The following is a 13,642-nucleotide window of genomic DNA, read 5'->3' on the forward strand; positions in this document are numbered from 1 at the left end:
CCAACCTGAATCAGGCCCTATTACCTATCACAATGCGCTGCGGGCAGTACAAAATTGGGTTAATATAGGAGAAAAACCCCCAGACCTGTGCTCCTTAACTGTACCTGGTGGCTAGTGGAGCGGCTGCCCAGTAATCAGTGTCCACCGCAGTGCGCACACGGCCCACCCCCTACGGCCTCGCTCCCCTTCATCAGCGGCCTCGTGATCCGGAAGGGTGGTGTGTGTGTGACTGACCTTAGGATGAAACCGGAGCCTCCGCTGCAGTGACCCAGCAACCAGGGCACGGGAGTATATAGCGCCGCTGGGAGTGATGAAGCTGCAGTAAAGATGTCTATTAGACCTAGCCTGCTGCAGCCCTTGTAGATTCTCATAAAACAAGTTCTTCTTTTCTTGTCAAAATTAATAGCTAAGAATAGGCTGCCTGAGGCAGGCCCCTGTTAATTGGCCTGCTACTGAAGGCACCAACTACAAACTGAGCTCCCTGTTCATGGAAGCGGGGTTATAGAGGAGAATGCACTGAGCTTCTTGGGAACAGTCAAAAGCTTTGAGCCGGTTGGTGCCTCAGATCAAGATCCTACTCTACACCCCAATGTGAATCCTTGTGGAGTCCAGTGTACCCCACAGAAGAAATTAATGTGTCACACCCATTGGCAGCAACCTTAGAATAGCTGCTGACGGGCACAATTGAGAAAGGAAGGGGGGGGGGCATTTGAATCCAGCACATAGATGCAATTCAAATATGTAATTTGTACCTTCCTATTTTAAAATATAATGGATGAACCTCACCCTGTGAGAACAATCTTCATGATCAAGAGATCTAATATGTAAAATAAGTATGAGTTGGGATAGGGCTGGGGAGGGTGGCAGCTCGGGCAGCCCCTCCCCCGTCAAGTTAAGGAGATTCAACTGAGGAAGCACAAGGGAACTCTCGTCTGGGGACAACAACTGCAGGGAGACCACATCTTTTCAGATGAACATGGGATGGCGGAAGGCTGCCTAATACTGAAGCACCATCAAATATCAAACCATATCCAACAACTAGTAACAGCATTCCTGGGGGAAGGTCTGCAGCAGACGGATTTGCATACGGTGATGTCATCCAAGCAGTGGGCCAAAGTTGGCTGGAACCCTCATCTGCATATAAAAAGAGAAAAGGGGCATGCAGGGCATGGCGGCCTTTTGCAGTGCTTGGATGACCCCTAGTTCGCATTAAACACCCCCACCCTCCTTTGGTGTGGGGCTCATGTTGGCCATGCCCCATCCCCTGAAGCATTCATGCTGATTTCTTGCAGCAGCTGGGCACTGTAACAGCTCCAGAGCTGCTCTGTAAGGCAAGTAAAAGGGTGTGGGCCCTGCAGCACCACCTGTAGTTCGCATTGTGCGTTGGAAGGCACAAAGTAAGCAGACGGGAGGAGAAGTCAGGATAGTACACAAGGGCATCCTTTTCTCTTAGTCCGTAGAGGATGCTGGGGTCACATTAAGAACCATGGGGTATAGACGGGATCCGCAAGAGACATGGGCACTTTAAGACTTTCAAAGGGTGTGAACTGGCTCCTCCCTCTATGCCCCTCCTCCAGACTCCAGTTATAGGAACTGTGCCCAGGGAGACGGACATTTCGAGGAAAGGATTTATTGTTAAACTAAGGTGAGCATCTTACCAGCTCACACCTTAAGCATGCCGCAGAACGTGGCATTCAACAGAACACAAGCCAACGGCATGAACAATTGCAGCAAAAAGCTGACCAGAACCGTAACACAACATGTGTATAACCACAAGTAATAACTGCAGACACAGTATGGACTGGGACGGGTGCCCAGCATCCTCTACGTACTAAGAGAAAAGGATTTACCGGTAGGTATTAAAATCCTATTTTCTCATACGACCTAGAGGATGCTGGGGTCACATTAAGAACCATGGGGTTATACCAAAGCTCTTGAACGGGTGGGAGAGTGCGTACGACTCTGCAGCACCGAATGACCCAACTTGAGGTTATCATCAGCCAAGGTATCAAACTTGTAAAACTTAGCAAAAGTGTTTACTAAATAGCTGCTCGGCAAAGTTGCAATGCCGAGACTCCCCGACCAGCTGCCCAGGATGAACCCACCTTTCTAGTAGAATGGGTCTTCACCTAATTCAGTAACGGCAATCCTGTCGTGGAATGAGCATGCTGAATTTTACCACAGATCCAGCGCATAATGGTCTGCATGGAAGCAGGACACCCAATCATGTTGGGAGCATACAGGACAAACAGAGCCTCTGTTTTCCTAATCTGAACCGTTCTGGTGACATAAATTTTCAAAGTTCTGACCACAGCCAGAGACTTTGACTCAACGAAGGTGTCAGTGGCCAAAGGCACCATGTGGAAAGATGAACCACCTTCGGCAGAAATTGTTGACGTGTCCTCAATTCTGCTCTATCTTCATGAAAGATCAAATAAAGGCTCTTGTGATACTGCATGGTTTGTACTGTTTTCCATGTGCTCCCAGATCTTTCAAGCAAGTAGCATGGTCAAGAAAGTTCTGTTTGAAAAGAAACAAACATTTACTGTCATTGTTATGCAAATAAACTTACATTAAAGCTAACAAGAAAGCACACTCGTTCTGTCTTTAAACTGATAAAAGAAACCCCAATAATATGGGGCATGCAAAAATTGAGATAAAACTCAGTTTTGCTCCTCTCCACGGAAATCTTTAATAAAAGGCGAAATATTTGTTAGTTCTGAAGAGAAACCAGAGCATGACCAAGATTCCACCTGTCGCCTGAGTGCCATGCCAGCAGTTCTCATTCAGCTCAAAGTGAGCACCCAATTTGAATGAAAGAAAGCAGATTTCTCACCAGGCTTCCCCTTGCTATAAACATGGTTTGTACTCTTTTCCATGTGCTCCCAGATCTTTCAAACAATTAGTGTGGTCAAGAAAGTTCTGTTTGAAAAGAAACAAACATTTACTGTCATTTCTATGCAAATGAGCTTACATTAAAGCACACTCGTTCTATCTTTAAACCAATAAAATAAAACCCCAATAAGATGGGGCATGCAAAAATTGAGATAAAACTCAGTTTTGCTCCTCTCCACGGAAATCTTTAGTAAAAGGCGAAAGATTTGTTCGTTCTGAAGAGAAACCACAGCATGACCAAGATTCTACCTGTCGCCTGAGTGCCATGCCAGCAGTCCTCATTCAGCTCAAAGTGAGCACCCAATTTGAAAGAAAGAAAGCAGATTTCTCACCAGGCTTCCCCTTGCTATAAACATGGTTTGTACTCTTTTCCATGTGCTCCCAGATCTTTCAAGCAATTAGTATAGTCAAGAAAGTTCTGTTTGAAAAGAAACAAACATTTACTGTCATTTCTACGCAAATGAGCTTACATTAAAGCACACTCGTTCTATCTTTAAACTGATAAAAGAAACCCCAATAATACGGGGCATGCAAAAATTGAGATAAAACTCAGTTTTGCTCCTCTCCACGGAAATCTTTAGTAAAAGGCAAAAGATTTGTTCGTTCTGAAGAACTAGCACAAGGGAACTCTCAAAAGAAGAACAAGGCTCTGAAACAAAGAAATCTGACTTTTACCAGAGCTGACCAGAGGAAAACACAAACACAGTCCCCCACTACCACAAATAAAGCAGTCGAGTTTCCCACATTTGGGGAAATCACAGGGGTCAGCATACCCAGAATGCAATGAATGAACCTCACCCTGGGAGAATAATCTTCATGACCATGGTATCTCCTATGCAAAATAAGTATGATTTGGGATAGAGCTGGGGAGGGCCGCTGCTCAGGCACATCTCTGTCAAGTTAAGGAGATTCAACTGAGGCAGCACAAGGGAACTCTCATCTGGGGACAACAACTGCAGGGAGAACACATATTTTCAGATGAACATGGGAGGGCAGAAGGCTGCCTAATACTGAAGCACCCCCAAACAACAAACCAAATGCAACAACTAGTGCAAGCATTCCTGGGGGAAGGCCTGCCGCAGATGGATTTGCATATGGTGATGTCATCCAAGCAGTGGGTCAAAGTTGGCTTCAACCCTCGTCTGCATATGAAAACAGAAAAGGGGCGTGCAGGGCATGGTGGCCTTTTGCGGCGCTTGTCTGACCCCTAGTTTGCATTAAACACCTCCACCCTCCTTCGGTGTGGGGCTCATGTTGGCTATGCCCCAGCCCCTGAAGCATTCAAGCTGATTTTTCTCCCAAACGAAAGACACTAGAATGAAAATTTTAAAGCCTCCTGTTAGTGCTTCATCTACACGTTATAGCCCTGAATTTTCCAATGCCTATCTCTTTGCAAAAGAGAGATATCGGCAAGGAAAAGCTGTATTGTACCTTTGCATTTTTCTCCCAAACGAAAGACACTAGAATGAAAATTTTAAAGCCTCCTGTTAGTGCTTCATCTACACGTTATAGCCCTGAATTTTCCAATGCCTAGCTCTTTGCAAAAGAGAGATATTGGCAAGGAAAAGCTGTATTGTACCTTTGCATTTTTCTCCCAAACGAAAGACACTAGAATGAAAATTTTAAAGTCTACTGTTAGAGCTTCATCTACACGTTATAGCCCTGAATTTTCCAATGCCTAGCTCTTTGCAAAAGAGAGATATCGGCAAGGAAAAGCTGTATTGTACCTTTGCATTTTTCTCCCAAACGAAAGACACTAGAATGAAAATTTTAAAGCCTCCTGTTAGTGCTTCATATACACGTTATAGCCCTGAATTTTCCAATGCCTATCTCTTTGCAAAAGAGAGATATCGACAAGGAAAAGCTGTATTGTACCTTTGCATTTTTCTCCCAAACGAAGGACATTAGAATGAAAATTTTAAAGCCTCCTATTAGTGCTTCATCTACACGTTATAGCCCTGAATTTTCCAATGCCTAGCTCTTTGCAAAAGAGAGATATCGGCAAGGAAAAGCTGTATTGTACCTTTGCATTTTTCTCCCAAACGAAAGACACTAGAATGAAAATTTTAAAGCCTCCTGTTAGTGCTTCATCTACACGTTATAGCCCTGAATTTTCCAATGCCTATCTCTTTGCAAAAGAGAGATATCGGCAAGGAAAAGCTGTATTGTACCTTTGCATTTTTCTCCCAAACGAAGGACACTAGAATGAAAATTTTAAAGCCTCCTATTAGTACTTCATCTACACGTTATAGCCCTGAATTTTCCAATGCCTATCTCTTTGCAAAAGAGAGATATCGGCAAGGAAAAGCTGTATTGTACCTTTGCATTTTTCTCCCAAACGAAGGACACTAGAATGAAAATTTTAAAGCCTCCTGATAGTGCTTCATCTATACGTTATAGCCCTGAATTTTCAAATGCCTATCTCTTTGCAAAAGAGAGATATCGGCAAGGAAAAGCTGTATTGTACCTTTGCATTTTTCTCCCAAACGAAAGACACTAGAATGAAAATTTTAAAGCCTCCTGTTAGTGCTTCATCTACACGTTATAGCCCTGAATTTTCCAATGCCTATCTCTTTGCAAAAGAGAGATATCGGCAAGGAAAAGCTGTATTGTACCTTTGCATTTTTCTCCCAAACGAAGGACACTAGAATGAAAATGTAAAAGCCTCCTGTTAGTGCTTCATCTACACGGTATAGCCCTGAATTTTCCAATGCCTAGCTCTTTGCAAAAGAGAGATATTGGCAAGGAAAAGCTGTATTGTACCTTTGCATTTTTCTCCCAAACGAAGGACACTAGAATGAAAATTTTAAAGCCTCCTGTTAGTGCTTCATCTACACGTTATAGCCCTGAATTTTCCAATGCCTATCTCTTTGCAAAAGAGAGATATCGGCAAGGAAAAACTGTATTGTACCTTTGCATTTTTCTCCCAAACGAAAGACACTAGAATGAAAATTTTAAAGCCTCCTGTTAGTGCTTCATCTACACGTTATAGCCCTGAATTTTCCAATGCCTAGCTCTTTGCAAAAGAGAGATATCGGCAAGGAAAAGCTGTATTGTACCTTTGCATTTTTCTCCCAAACGAAGGACACTAGAATGAAAATGTAAAAGCCTCCTGTTAGTGCTTCATCTACACGGTATAGCCCTGAATTTTCCAATGCCTAGCTCTTTGCAAAAGAGAGATATTGGCAAGGAAAAGCTGTATTGTACCTTTGCATTTTTCTCCCAAACGAAGGACACTAGAATGAAAATTTTAAAGCCTCCTGTTAGTGCTTCATCTACACGTTATAGCCCTGAATTTTCCAATGCCTATCTCTTTGCAAAAGAGAGATATCGGCAAGGAAAAACTGTATTGTACCTTTGCATTTTTCTCCCAAACGAAAGACACTAGAATGAAAATTTTAAAGCCTCCTGTTAGTGCTTCATCTACACGTTATAGCCCTGAATTTTCCAATGCCTAGCTCTTTGCAAAATCGAGATATTGGCAAGGAAAAGCTGTATTGTACCTTTGCATTTTTCTCCCAAACGAAAGACACTAGAATGAAAATTTTAAAGCCTCCTGTTAGTGCTTCATCTACACGTTATAGCCCTGAATTTTCCAATGCCTAGCTCTTTGCAAAAGAGAGATATCGGCAAGGAAAAGCTGTATTGTACCTTTGCATTTTTCTCCCAAACGAAAGACACTAGAATGAAAATTTTAAAGCCTCCTGTTAGTGCTTCATCTAGACGTTATAGCCCTGAATTTGTCCAATGCCTATCTCTTTGCAAAAGAGAGATATCGGCAAGGAAAAGCTGTATTGTACCTTTGCATTTTTCTCCCAAACGAAGGACACTAGAATGAAAATTTTAAAGCCTCCTGTTAGTGCTTCATCTACACGTTATAGCCCTGAATTTTCCAATGCCTATCTCTTTGCAAAAGAGAGATATCGGCAAGGAAAAGCTGTATTGTACCTTTGCATTTTTCTCCCAAACGAAAGACACTAGAATGAAAATTTTAAAGCCTCCTGTTAGTGCTTCATCTACATGTTATAGCCCTGAATTTTCCAATGCCTATCTCTTTGCAAAAGAGAGATATCGGCAAGGAAAAGCTGTATTGTACCTTTGCATTTTTCTCCCAAACGAAGGACATTAGAATGAAAATTTTAAAGCCTCCTATTAGTGCTTCATCTACACGTTATAGCCCTGAATTTTCCAATGCCTATCTCTTTGCAAAAGAGAGATATCGGCAAGGAAAAGCTGCATTGTACTTTTGCATTTTTCTCCCAAACGAAAGACACTAGAATGAAATTTTTAAAGCCTACTGTTAGTGCTTCATCTACACGTTATAGCCCTGCATTTTCCAATGCCTATCTCTTTGCAAAAGAGAGATATCGGCAAGGAAAAGCTGCATTGTACTTTTGCATTTTTCTCCCAAACGAAAGACACTAGAATGAAAATTTTAAAGCCTCCTGTTAGTGCTTCATCTACACGTTATAGCCCTGAATTTTCCAATGCCTAGCTCTTTGCAAAAGAGAGATATTGGCAAGGAAAAGCTGTATTGTACCTTTGCATTTTTCTCCCAAACGAAAGACACTAGAATGAAAATTTTAAAGCCTCCTGTTAGTGCTTCATCTACACGTTATAGCCCTGAATTTTCCAATGCCTATCTCTTTTCAAAAGAGAGATATCGGCAAGGAAAAACTGTATTGTACCTTTGCATTTTTCTCCCAAACGAAGGACACTAGAATGAAAATTTAAAAGCCTCCTGTTAGTGCTTCATCTACACGTTATAGCCCTGCATTTTCCAATGCCTATCTCTTTGCAAAAGAGAGATATCGGCAAGGAAAAGCAGCATTGTACCTTTGCATTTTTCTCCCAAACGAAAGACACTAGAATGAAAATTGTAAAGCCTCCTGTTAGTGCTTCATCTACACGTTATAGCCCTGCATTTTCCAATGCCTAGCTCTTTGCAAAAGAGAGATATTGGCAAGGAAAAGCTGTATTGTACCTTTGCATTTTTCTCCCAAACGAAAGACACTAGAATGAAAATTTTAAAGCCTCCTGTTAGTGCTTCATCTACATGTTATAGCCCTGCATTTTCCAATGCCTATCTCTTTGCAAAAGAGAGATATCGGCAAGGAAAAGCAGCATTGTACTTTTGCATTTTTCTCCCAAACGAAAGACACTAGAATGAAAATTTTAAAGCCTCCTATTAGTGCTTCATCTACACGTTATAGCCCTGAATTTTCCAATGCCTAGCTCTTTGCAAAAGAGAGATATCGGCAAGGAAAAGCTGTATTGTACCTTTGCATTTTTCTCCCAAACGAAAGACACTAGAATGAAAATTTTAAAGCCTCCTGTTAGTGCTTCATCTACACGTTATAGCCCTGAATTTTCCAATGCCTATCTCTTTGCAAAAGAGAGATATCGGCAAGGAAAAGCTGTATTGTACCTTTGCATGTTTCTCCCAAACGAAGGACACTAGAATGAAAATTTTAAAGCCTCCTATTAGTGCTTCATCTACACGTTATAGCCCTGAATTTTCCAATGCCTATCTCTTTGCAAAAGAGAGATATCGGCAAGGAAAAGCTGTATTGTACCTTTGCATTTTTCTCCCAAACGAAGGACACTAGAATGAAAATTTTAAAGCCTCCTTTTAGTGCTTCATCTACACGTTATAGCCCTGAATTTTCCAATGCCTATCTCTTAGCAAAAGAGAGATATCGGCAAGGAAAAGCTGCATTGTACTTTTACATTTTTCTCCCAAACGAAAGACACTAGAATGAAAATTTTAAAGCCTCCTGTTAGTGCTTCATCTACACGTTATAGCCCTGAATTTTCCAATGCCTATCTCTTTGCAAAAGAGAGATATCGGCAAGGAAATGCTGTATTGTACCTTTGCATTTTTCTCCCAAACGAAAGACACTAGAATGAAAATTTTAAAGCCTCCTGTTAGTGCTTCATCTACACGTTATAGCCCTGAATTTTCCAATGCCTAGCTCTTTGCAAAAGAGAGATATTGGCAAGGAAAAGCTGTATTGTACCTTTGCATTTTTCTCCCAAACGAAGGACACTAGAATGAAAATTTTAAAGCCTCCTGTTAGTGCTTCATCTACACGTTATAGCCCTGAATTTTCCAATGCCTATCTCTTTGCAAAAGAGAGATATCGGCAAGGAAAAGCAGCATTGTACTTTTGCATTTTTCTCCCAAACGAAAGACACTAGAATGAAAATTTTAAAGCCTCCTGTTAGTGCTTTATCTACACGTTATAGCCCTGAATTTTCCAATGCCTAGCTCTTTGCAAAAGAGAGATATTGGCAAGGAAAAGCTGTATTGTACCTTTGCATTTTTCTCCCAAACGAAAGACACTAGAATGAAAATTTTAAAGTCTACTGTTAGTGCTTCATCTACACGTTATAGCCCTGAATTTTCCAATGCCTAGCTCTTTGCAAAAGAGAGATATCGGCAAGGAAAAGCTGTATTGTACCTTTGCATTTTTCTCCCAAACGAAAGACACTAGAATGAAAATTTTAAAGCCTCCTGTTAGTGCTTCATCTACACGTTATAGCCCTGAATTTTCCAATGCCTATTTCTTTGCAAAAGAGAGATATCGGCAAGGAAAAGCTGTATTGTACCTTTGCATTTTTCTCCCAAACGAAGGACACTAGAATGAAAAATTTAAAGCCTCCTGTTAGTGCTTCATCTACACGTTATAGCCCTGAATTTTCCAATGCCTATCTCTTTGCAAAAGAGAGATATCGGCAAGGAAAAGCTGTATTGTACCTTTGCATTTTTCTCCCAAACGAAAGACACTAGAATGAAATTTTTAAAGCCTACTGTTAGTGCTTCATCTACACGTTATAGCCCTGCATTTTCCAATGCCTATCTCTTTGCAAAAGAGAGATATCGGCAAGGAAAAGCTGTATTGTACCTTTGCATTTTTCTCCCAAACGAAAGACACTAGAATGAAATTTTTAAAGCCTCCTGTTAGTGCTTCATCTACACGTTATAGCCCTGAATTTTCCAATGCCTAGCTCTTTGCAAAAGAGAGATATTGGTAAGGAAAAGCTGTATTGTACCTTTGCATTTTTCTCCCAAACGAAAGACACTAGAATGAAAATTTTAAAGCCTCCTGTTAGTGCTTCATCTACACGTTATAGCCCTGAATTTTCCAATGCCTATCTCTTTTCAAAAGAGAGATATCGGCAAGGAAAAACTGTATTGTACCTTTGCATTTTTCTCCCAAACGAAGGACACTAGAATGAAAATTTAAAAGCCTCCTGTTAGTGCTTCATCTACACGTTATAGCCCTGCATTTTCCAATGCCTATCTCTTTGCAAAAGAGAGATAACGGCAAGGAAAAGCAGCATTGTACCTTTGCATTTTTCTCCCAAACGAAAGACACTAGAATGAAAATTGTAAAGCCTCCTGTTAGTGTTTCATCTACACGTTATAGCCCTGCATTTTCCAATGCCTAGCTCTTTGCAAAAGAGAGATATTGGCAAGGAAAAGCTGTATTGTACCTTTGCATTTTTCTCCCAAACGAAAGACACTAGAATGAAAATTTTAAAGCCTCCTGTTAGTGCTTCATCTGCACGTTATAGCCCTGCATTTTCCAATGCCTATCTCTTTGCAAAAGAGAGATATCGGCAAGGAAAAGCAGCATTGTACTTTTGCATTTTTCTCCCAAACGAAAGACACTAGAATGAAAATTTTAAAGCCTCCTGTTAGTGCTTCATCTACATGTTATAGCCCTGCATTTTTCAATGCCTATCTCTTTGCAAAAGAGAGATATCGGCAAGGAAAAGCAGCATTGTACTTTTGCATTTTTCTCCCAAACGAAAGACACTAGAATGAAAATTTTAAAGCCTCCTGTTAGTGCTTCATCTACACGTTATAGCCCTGAATTTTCCAATGCCTATCTCTTTGCAAAAGAGAGATATCGGCAAGGAAAAGCAGCATTGTACTTTTGCATTTTTCTCCCAAACGAAAGACACTAGAATGAAAATTTTAAAGCCTCCTGTTAGTGCTTCATCTACACGTTATAGCCCTGAATTTTCCAATGCCTAGCTCTTTGCAAAAGAGAGATATTGGCAAGGAAAAGCTGTATTGTACCTTTGCATTTTTCTCCCAAACGAAGGACACTAGAATGAAAATTTTAAAGCCTCCTGTTAGTGCTTCATCTACACGTTATAGCCCTGAATTTTCCAATGCCTATCTCTTTGCAAAAGAGAGATATCGGCAAGGAAAAGCTGTATTGTACCTTTGCATTTTTCTCCCAAACGAAGGACACTAGAATGAAAATTTTAAAGCCTCCTTTTAGTGCTTCATCTACACGTTATAGCCCTGAATTTTCCAATGCCTATCTCTTAGCAAAAGAGAGATATCGGCAAGGAAAAGCTGCATTGTACTTTTACATTTTTCTCCCAAACGAAAGACACTAGAATGAAAATTTTAAAGCCTCCTGTTAGTGCTTCATCTACACGTTATAGCCCTGAATTTTCCAATGCCTATCTCTTTGCAAAAGAGAGATATCGGCAAGGAAATGCTGTATTGTACCTTTGCATTTTTCTCCCAAACGAAAGACACTAGAATGAAAATTTTAAAGCCTCCTGTTAGTGCTTCATCTACACGTTATAGCCCTGAATTTTCCAATGCCTAGCTCTTTGCAAAAGAGAGATATTGGCAAGGAAAAGCTGTATTGTACCTTTGCATTTTTCTCCCAAACGAAGGACACTAGAATGAAAATTTTAAAGCCTCCTGTTAGTGCTTCATCTACACGTTATAGCCCTGAATTTTCCAATGCCTATCTCTTTGCAAAAGAGAGATATCGGCAAGGAAAAGCAGCATTGTACTTTTGCATTTTTCTCCCAAACGAAAGACACTAGAATGAAAATTTTAAAGCCTCCTGTTAGTGCTTTATCTACACGTTATAGCCCTGAATTTTCCAATGCCTAGCTCTTTGCAAAAGAGAGATATTGGCAAGGAAAAGCTGTATTGTACCTTTGCATTTTTCTCCCAAACGAAAGACACTAGAATGAAAATTTTAAAGTCTACTGTTAGTGCTTCATCTACACGTTATAGCCCTGAATTTTCCAATGCCTAGCTCTTTGCAAAAGAGAGATATCGGCAAGGAAAAGCTGTATTGTACCTTTGCATTTTTCTCCCAAACGAAAGACACTAGAATGAAAATTTTAAAGCCTCCTGTTAGTGCTTCATCTACACGTTATAGCCCTGAATTTTCCAATGCCTATTTCTTTGCAAAAGAGAGATATCGGCAAGGAAAAGCTGTATTGTACCTTTGCATTTTTCTCCCAAACGAAGGACACTAGAATGAAAAATTTAAAGCCTCCTGTTAGTGCTTCATCTACACGTTATAGCCCTGAATTTTCCAATGCCTATCTCTTTGCAAAAGAGAGATATCGGCAAGGAAAAGCTGTATTGTACCTTTGCATTTTTCTCCCAAACGAAAGACACTAGAATGAAATTTTTAAAGCCTACTGTTAGTGCTTCATCTACACGTTATAGCCCTGCATTTTCCAATGCCTATCTCTTTGCAAAAGAGAGATATCGGCAAGGAAAAGCTGTATTGTACCTTTGCATTTTTCTCCCAAACGAAAGACACTAGAATGAAATTTTTAAAGCCTCCTGTTAGTGCTTCATCTACACGTTATAGCCCTGAATTTTCCAATGCCTAGCTCTTTGCAAAAGAGAGATATTGGTAAGGAAAAGCTGTATTGTACCTTTGCATTTTTCTCCCAAACGAAAGACACTAGAATGAAAATTTTAAAGCCTCCTGTTAGTGCTTCATCTACACGTTATAGCCCTGAATTTTCCAATGCCTATCTCTTTTCAAAAGAGAGATATCGGCAAGGAAAAACTGTATTGTACCTTTGCATTTTTCTCCCAAACGAAGGACACTAGAATGAAAATTTAAAAGCCTCCTGTTAGTGCTTCATCTACACGTTATAGCCCTGCATTTTCCAATGCCTATCTCTTTGCAAAAGAGAGATAACGGCAAGGAAAAGCAGCATTGTACCTTTGCATTTTTCTCCCAAACGAAAGACACTAGAATGAAAATTGTAAAGCCTCCTGTTAGTGTTTCATCTACACGTTATAGCCCTGCATTTTCCAATGCCTAGCTCTTTGCAAAAGAGAGATATTGGCAAGGAAAAGCTGTATTGTACCTTTGCATTTTTCTCCCAAACGAAAGACACTAGAATGAAAATTTTAAAGCCTCCTGTTAGTGCTTCATCTGCACGTTATAGCCCTGCATTTTCCAATGCCTATCTCTTTGCAAAAGAGAGATATCGGCAAGGAAAAGCAGCATTGTACTTTTGCATTTTTCTCCCAAACGAAAGACACTAGAATGAAAATTTTAAAGCCTCCTGTTAGTGCTTCATCTACATGTTATAGCCCTGCATTTTTCAATGCCTATCTCTTTGCAAAAGAGAGATATCGGCAAGGAAAAGCAGCATTGTACTTTTGCATTTTTCTCCCAAACGAAAGACACTAGAATGAAAATTTTAAAGCCTCCTGTTAGTGCTTCATCTACACGTTATAGCCCTGAATTTTCCAATGCCTATCTCTTTGCAAAAGAGAGATATCGGCAAGGAAAAGCAGCATTGTACTTTTGCATTTTTCTCCCAAACGAAAGACACTAGAATGAAAATTTTAAAGCCTCCTGTTAGTGCTTCATCTACACGTTATAGCCCTGAATTTTCCAATGCCTATCTCTTTGCAAAAGAGAGATATCGGCAAGGAAAAGCT

General features: G+C 40.5%; 4 non-coding genes across 4 annotated transcripts; all 4 read right to left on the reverse strand.

Annotated features, from left to right (window-relative positions):
- Positions 1-2,623: 2,623 nt before the first annotated feature.
- Positions 2,624-2,739, reverse strand: LOC135008412 (U5 spliceosomal RNA). Its single transcript, XR_010208170.1, has one exon. It is a non-coding gene; the product is annotated as a U5 spliceosomal RNA (small nuclear RNA).
- Positions 2,740-3,014: 275 nt separating this feature from the next.
- LOC135008398 (U5 spliceosomal RNA) lies at positions 3,015-3,130 on the reverse strand. The gene has a single exon (XR_010208156.1). It is a non-coding gene; the product is annotated as a U5 spliceosomal RNA (small nuclear RNA).
- Positions 3,131-3,404: 274 nt separating this feature from the next.
- On the reverse strand, positions 3,405-3,521 carry LOC135008422 (U5 spliceosomal RNA). Its single transcript, XR_010208179.1, has one exon. It is a non-coding gene; the product is annotated as a U5 spliceosomal RNA (small nuclear RNA).
- Positions 3,522-3,580: 59 nt separating this feature from the next.
- On the reverse strand, positions 3,581-3,744 carry LOC135008049 (U1 spliceosomal RNA). The gene has a single exon (XR_010207866.1). It is a non-coding gene; the product is annotated as a U1 spliceosomal RNA (small nuclear RNA).
- Between the last annotated feature and the right edge of the window lie 9,898 nt (positions 3,745-13,642).

The sequence above is a fragment of the Pseudophryne corroboree genome, unplaced genomic scaffold, assembly GCF_028390025.1.
Source record: "Pseudophryne corroboree isolate aPseCor3 unplaced genomic scaffold, aPseCor3.hap2 scaffold_222, whole genome shotgun sequence".
Classification (NCBI taxonomy): domain Eukaryota; kingdom Metazoa; phylum Chordata; class Amphibia; order Anura; family Myobatrachidae; genus Pseudophryne; species Pseudophryne corroboree.